The sequence below is a fragment of the Chinchilla lanigera genome, unplaced genomic scaffold, assembly GCF_000276665.1.
Source record: "Chinchilla lanigera isolate Chin_1 unplaced genomic scaffold, ChiLan1.0 scaffold00003, whole genome shotgun sequence".
Taxonomy (NCBI): domain Eukaryota; kingdom Metazoa; phylum Chordata; class Mammalia; order Rodentia; family Chinchillidae; genus Chinchilla; species Chinchilla lanigera.
Window position 1 is genome coordinate 15,226,900 of NW_004955404.1, and position 8,032 is coordinate 15,234,931.

Consider the following 8,032-nt stretch of genomic DNA (forward strand, 5'->3'; position numbering starts at 1 on the left):
TCTCCATAGTTTTGAGGTCCCCTAAACGGAATGGTCTTCTCAATCAACACTTAGTTATGCAGTTACTACCTTCTTCGGCACACTTAGCCTTCCTGTCTCATCCTAGCTAATTGAGCCTGTATGCTTTTCCTTGAAGCTCAACTCAGGTTTTTGCACATACACACTGCTCTTCTGCAAAGGCAGATACATCACTGTTCTCATGGATCTTAAGTTTCTGGGCCCTTGCTTGCAAGTACTATTTCTAAATCCTTACACATAATTTTACCTTTGTTTTCTTAGGGAAGATGCTTCCAACCGGTAAGATTCAGATCGTGCAAGATTCTGCAAGATCTACTCCAGCAATTCTCCTTTATGATGCTTTCATCTAAGTGTGCACATCTACTCAGTCCAGAATCTTCTTCAGGCACACACACAGGTCTCTCTCTCTCCCATACATATTGCACTGTGTGTGTTGTCAGTTTTAGGAACTTGAGTTTTCCATCCTGCAATTGTGTTACCTTTTTTATTAAATGATATAATATCCATTCCAAAATAGGAACTATCTTTTATATTCTGTAAGAGTACTAAGTACCAGAATAGAATAGTTTTAATATTCTTAACACACTGAACAAGCTATAACTGTGATTTTACAATGTCAAGATCATTACATAAAAATCAAAATAAACATTTATGGAGTGTTTTCGTTGCTGTAATGTTAGCCCTAGCATGTGTGGATAATAAATATTCCTGAATAAGTCAGAACTGGGAAGAGCGTAGGAGTTACTTTTTAACTTCTACACCAGAAAAACTAGGGAACTTAGCTGTCTTCTGTCACAGCTAGATCCAGAAATCAGTTTCTGCCCACATTTGGTTCAATTTCCTTATTGCTGGATTCACTTTCAGTCGTTAATTCATGGAGTCCCCTATGACCTTCAGGACCTCTAAGCATATATCTGATTAAGTCAGAAGTCCAGAGGGAAAAACTAAAGCAGAACAATGCTTTGGTTCTCCAAAATTTCCAAAAGTTGAGACATCACATCTCCTTGGGCTGACCTGAGGCGCATCCTGAAGGGTGGGTGCCTCTGTCTCGTGCCTGGGTGTGGCCAGGGCTGGGCCATGTGCACCTTGGGAAGGAAACAGGGGCTAACTTGAAACTACAGGTTTAGCAAAGGTAGGAAGTGGTTCCCCAGAGGGAGACTAAGGTGAAGAACAGACATTGGATGGCAAAACTAACTGTGGCTGATGTTCCCACCCTCCAGAGTTGTAATCTAGATGGGAGGAAAAGAAAAACACCTGAAGAATTTAATAGTGATGAGGTACGTAAACGCACTGCAGGACAAGCAAATGAGGTCTCACATGTGTGAGCAGGAATGACTCTGTCCTGGAGAGGTTCTGAAAAATAAATTAAAGGATACCTGTGTCATCTTTAAAATAAATTAAAGCCCTATGTGAAGTACTTTTGCCATGCTAGGCCACTCACACATTTTTTATGGAAAAGCATGAAGAGTAATTAAAAAGCAAAATAAATCACTTCAAACTGCTGCTGTCATTTGGAAGAACCATTGTCAAAAAGAATCAGGGCTCATGTTGTGAAGTTGAACATGTGACTGTTTTAATCCACATGTTCCACCCCTCAGTGTATGTCGTAGAACATCGCTTTCTGTGTGCACAAGAATGTCCAGGATCCATTGGCTGGAGACTGATTAAGTCAATGGTAGTACATTCATGCAAGGAAATACTGTACGAGCAGGCATGATAGTGCGTGCTTATAATCCTAGTACTCTGGGAGGCTGAGGCAGGAAGATCACAAGTTGATGCCCAGATTGAGCAATTTAGCAAGACACTGTCTTGACATTAAAAACAAAAATTAAAAAAGATTGGGATATAGCTCAGTGATAAGGCCCTGAGTTCAAACCTCAGTACCACCATCAAGAAAAAGAAATACTGTACAGTGTTGGAAAAATGAAAGAATTACAGAGGTAGGTAATAATAGGATGGATCTTAATACCAGGACTGAAAAAGTCATATCCCATGTGACACTACCTATGCAAAATTCAAAACCACAAGCCAAACAGTGTATTGTGTAATGGTAGTTTATATATAAAGGATCACATGATAAAAGGTTTTAATTGGTTTCAGCTATACAGTAGTGAACAAAAATAAAAGGGAAAAGACAAAATATATAAACTCCTATTTCTTTGTGCTTCCTGAAAATGCTTGTGGATTATTTTGTTTGAAAGAAAAAAACCTTTTCACTTTGTTAGCATTTCAATATATTTTTTAAAAAATGTGGGTAAATTTGAATACACATGAGTGGACAGAATAATACAATGAATCCTCATGTACTCATTACCCTATACTACCAATCTCTGTCTCATGGATGATCTTTCTTTATTTACACCTCCATCTATGACCCTCAGCCCCAGTTAAATTGAAGCAAATATACATGACCATTTACATTGCGTAGTGATGTTCATAGTGATATTGACATGATTAACATCATGATATTCCTAGTAATATTCACCTGCTAATATTTTAATAGATCCCTCCAAAAATGACTCTTAAGGAACCCACAGTACTCCTGTTACACTTTTCTGAGACAATAATTCCATAACATTATATGATATCAAGAATTCAAATTTCCAACTGTCTCTTTTCTGCCAAATTTTTTTTTTATAGTTTCTTAAATGCAAGATTCAAACAAGAAGAGCCCTATCTTTTTTTTTTTTTTCTGGTTGGTATGTCTATTAAGTCTCTTAGTGTTGGTTTATTGCTCTGTAATCTTTTTCCATCTCTTTTATTTCTTTTGCAACTTTTTTGTTGAAGAAGCTACGTTTTTTCCCTTATAGGCTCGTTCTCTTCACACATTTTGTTGACTGTATCCTGTGGAAGGTTCATCCTGTTTTTGCACATTCTAGCTTTCTAGTCAGTTGATGGTTGGATCTAGAAACTTGATCAAATTCACGGTGTATTCTTTGCCAAGCTCACTTTGTAGCCATTGTTCCTTCTACCTGGAGCCACACTCCTTTTTCTTCTGTTTCCGGAATGCCATATCCCTTTGTTATTTGGAGCATCTTATCTCTTCTTCTTTGTTAGCTGGACTCCTTCCATCATGAGAACCATCCCCTCATCTATGAGTACAGGTATATATGGAAGGCAGTTAAATATTTGATCTTTTCCATTTATCAGTTTTCAAAGATCATGGTTTGTTTTCTATCAATAGTGTCCAATTTTTTGATATTATATGAACAAATGTATTTAACCAAGTTTGATACATTTTGATCCATTGCAATTACAGTTATTGATACTCCAAATTGTTCTGTCTTTGGTATTGGGAAACTTTCCTACTTGGCTCCTAAATGCACTAGGTAAGATTCTAGTAATCTTTATTTCCTTTGGGGTTTGACAAGAGCTCTAGTTTCATCTAAACATATTTCTTGCCCCAAAGCTGGAATCAGCAATTCCTTCAAGGAACTACAATTCCTTTAGTGAAAAATGGTATATGGGTGGCATTCTACGGGCTAGAGATGCCCGGGGCTATTTGACACACCATGTCTTGGTCTTTGCAGTCAGCACTAGAAATGTATACCCAGTAAAGAAGAACTCAGCAAGAGCTCATAGAGGTAATTTCAGTTCAGAGCTAAAGGGTCTTACTTAACCTCATGCATATTACATTTGTATCTCCTCTCTCACAACAATAGTGATTCTCAAAGCCTTTGATATTTGATTGAAAAAGTTTGCCTTTTATAGTTGATCATTTTTACTAATGGATTCACTTAACTAGCAATAATGTTTCAGTTGTTCTTAGTTTCAACTAAACTCAAGGATCTTAAAGATATTCTTTTTCTAAAAATTAATTTAAATGACAATATGTAGAAATCTTTCATGAGTCTTTTTCTTGCATTGATTTGTCCTATACTTAATAAGGTTTAAAAAATTAATTTAAATTAAAATTTTATATCTAGCTCAAAATATTATTAAGATATTCCATTTCTCCTATAGTAATGTTAGTGATAAGTAATGTTAGTGATAAGTAATATTAATATTTTCTAGTTTAGGGTCTGAAATCCAAAAACAACGATATTTTTCACAAAATCTTTGTGCTTTGTTCATTCAAAACACGTGACACTACATCAGAGTGGTGATTGTCTAGCCTAGGATTTTAAGAATAGTCTTGTACAACAGCCTGGTGAGGGGTTACAATGGCATTATCATAAAGAAAAGTAGGGCCAAACTTTCAGTTCCTTTTCAGTAAGATAATTCTTATTATCATGTTAGTGGTGCATGAGGATTAAATGCAAGTCTCTGATCATGCTTGAAGGGTAGCTTTTTAAGTAGACCCCTCTTACTTCTTCCTTTAAAAAAGATTTAGGAAGCTAAATAACCTGTCCAAAGTTACACTATTAATTGATAGAGCTAGAGTAATCCTCCAACTGTAAAAGGTCAAAGCATTCGCTTTCCATTAAGATAGACCAGTGTGTGTGTGTGTGTGTGTGTGTGTGTGTGTGTGTTGTGTGTGTGTGTTGCTTGATGAATAAGTTTATTGGTCTTTATCTGAAAAACCTTCGAAGAAAATATGGCTTACCTCTCAGAAGCTCACTCCTGAGGTTTTAAAACACATGAAATATACATATGCCTAGTTCTCGCTCACATGTGTGATACAAATATAGAGAGAAGATAAAGGGTGAGTCTGTAGAGAGCTGGACATTTATGTATACTTTCTACAGATACACCTAGTGCGTATACATGGCTGACACAGCTTCTTTGGATAATCAATTCTATATATTTACTGCAGATTTTTAACAACTTGCCTTTGAAGTACATGCCTAATTTAGATCATAAGGCTAAGAACTGAATTTCCATTCCAGTCTTGAGCCTTGTTTATTTCTCAGCCTGTGCTCAAGAAGTATTAAACTGTGGCCATAATGTTATATATAGGAAATAAAATGAACAATTCAAAATCAAAAGTCATATCCCAGGGAAACTAAACTGATCATTTATGGAAAACTGAGCTAATAGTCATGCTGATCTCACCTCTTCCAACCAAAAGAGACTACAAGGAAAAGAATAATGTTCCACGTGATTGCACACTGCAGGAAGTATACTGATTTGTGTTACCCAGGGTCTCACAGAGCAAGAACAAGCCCCTGTGGCACATATTCCTGACCCAGGCTGGGCACCTCCATGCTAACATTATCAATCATTAATATTCATTTCTTGCAATTCTAGTATCTACTGGATATACTTTCAGGCAAACCTGTTTTGTAGTACATTACCCTCACTCCTGGTAACTATAAGGTCTCACTTGTCATGATCTTGCAAAAGAAAACAGTACTAAAACGTATTTCTTAGTAGATATGAAGAAAGCCACTGAAATTGTATACTTCCAAATACCACTGCGCAAATGTGGAATCCGGTGACTGTATACAAAAGAAAACCAAATGGGACATATCTGAAAAGTAGCTGCTTACTTATGAGCTAATCGCACCTCAAAGCATAACACTGTTTTTTTAAAAAAAAAATAACAGAAGCAATAAAATCCTATTATGGATTAATCTTGTGCCAAATTTTGTTTTTTAATCAAATCTATTCTGAGCTAAAGAAAACACAAAAATGCAAATGAAGGGCCTGATCCTCCAGATCCTGTGAACATGTAAGGGCTGATTCACTTCAAAGATTTTTTTTTAAAAAAACTCATAAATTAAAATCATCATACAGCCCAGCAAAACATATTTATTTGTAAACCTTTTAATTTTATATTCCATGTAAAGTTGCAGCCTCATCAAAGCCTTAAACAGGGAGAGTTTTTAAATCTTAAAATTAGATGTTTGGTAAATAAACACGGTTCTAACTCAATGCCTCCTACATGTCCTATACTCAGCCTGGAAGTGACATTTCAGCTGTTTCACACAGCAAAGAAAACTAAACAAGAGGAAGAGTGTGTTCAAGAGCCGGTGCTGTCAAATGTGTGGTCCGGTCCTCTTCAGATACACACACCACTTGAGCACAAAGGGGAGCGAGTGCGTGCAAGGGCTGTTTGTGCAGTGTTCCCCTGTGTACTTTCTCCAGCTGGGATGAAATATTCATTAGGAGACCTAAAACAAACTCTCCAGAACATTTTTATCTCGAAGTGTGAACGCGCTATTCAAACAGGGTGCTAATGAAGCCATCCACCATCTCGTTTGATGTTGCAGTTAGTGTTCTCAACGGCCTCGGGCGGTGCCCAGACTCAGCTGGCAACTGTTTTAACCTGGGAGTTTGCGTAGCTGTAACACAGATTCTTCCTCTAAAACACCAACTCACATGTTGCCCATGAAAAATATGATAAAAGTCATGGCTATCAGTTGTGTAGTATCAGGTATCACATAAATTACCCTTTACTGTATAAGGTGACATTCCATAGAAGAAAATGCTAACATACTATTATGAGGATGCTACGTCTTAGAATTCAAAGCGCAGAAAGAATGTGTTTTAGTTTTGTCCTGAAACCACAACACCCAGAAAGCAGCAAAAAATTTGAAGATAACAATATGCAATATTACAACCATTGTTAATTTTCTATCATCTTGTTTTGAAATTCTGTATCATTTTTATTTTTTATTCTCTTTAAAATAAAAAATATATGCATTGAAAAAAGAAATAAGTATATACTGTTGATAAAATACATTGTGCCTACACTTTTTACAGGAATCTCTCACACCACTTAGCACTGAATACAAAATGAGAAAGCATTTTATATTTCAGGATGGATGTATACACACATATACACAAAACTATAAGAGTAAAACATGACATGGAAAAGTTTACATTAGCATGGCAATGATGCAAAGAAATGTTCAGATGTTTTTCTCATTCATGTAATTACTACTCTTGTTCATTGAGGTGAGTAAAGTTATTAAGAAGGTGATTTTGTAGTGTTTGTGCTACTGTGGAATATGCACCAAAGGCCATTAGTACGTACTATGGAGAAAGTCACCGAGTGCAGTATTCTCCATCAGGTGACACACAGCATCTCAGGAATTATATTCAATGTTTAATCCCAAGGAAATTGGGCCTCTTTATGTATTTTCTGTTTCAGCTCATGGTATGCCATCTGTGGTAGGTAGAATTCTGGTCATGTTACCCTCCTAAGATGCTTCAAGATCAAATGGCTTTCCTCAGTCTGATACTCAAAGGGTTTTGTGATCTGGCCGCTACTCGTCTTGTTAATCGGATCTTCTGGCACCTTCTCCAACTCCTGCCCTATTTACTGCTCTTGATGAGTAACTTATTTTTCGCCACATGCTCCTTCACACCTCCGTGTATTGCATAGGCCACTTGCTCTGCATGGAATACCCTTTCTCCCTGTGCCCCCTGGTAATATGTCTTCACTCATTCCTCAAGAGTCTGGTATCTTTATCTCACCATTCATTTTCCCCGTGAGTCCCTTCCTGTCCAAGGGAAGCCGTAGCCTCCTTCTTATTAAACTGTGTGCAGCACTCCTTTGACACTTACTCTGTATAATGTAGTTACATGAGACTTGTCCCATGTCTTTCCTTTGTCTATAAGAGCTTTCTGAGGGCCGCGCTCCACCTTCTTTCTCAGTCCAAATCCCTGCCTCTAACCCTGCTTCACATATTGCAGGCAATGAGTAAAACTTGACCTAGGAGAGAAGACAGCAGGAACTCGCTACCATATCCAAAGATGGGTGTGGTGGTGCATGCCTGTAATCTCAGTGCTCAGAAGGCTGAGGCAGGAAGACCATTTTAAGTTTGAGACCAGTCTGCACTACACAGTGAACTACATAGTGAGACTCTGCCTCAAAATAAATAAACAAACAAACACAGCATACTCAAATATTACTTATGAAATGTGCATATATGCTTGCCATTGTGCAATGTGCTACATAAAGTTTAAAAGACACAGTGAGAGCCAGGCATGATGGCACATACCTGGAATCCCAGCACTCTGGAGACTGAGGCAACAGGATTAGCATGGGTTCAAGGCCAGCCTGGACTACATAGTGAGACCCTGTCTCAAAAAAAAAAAAAAAAAAAAGACAGTGATTTTTTAA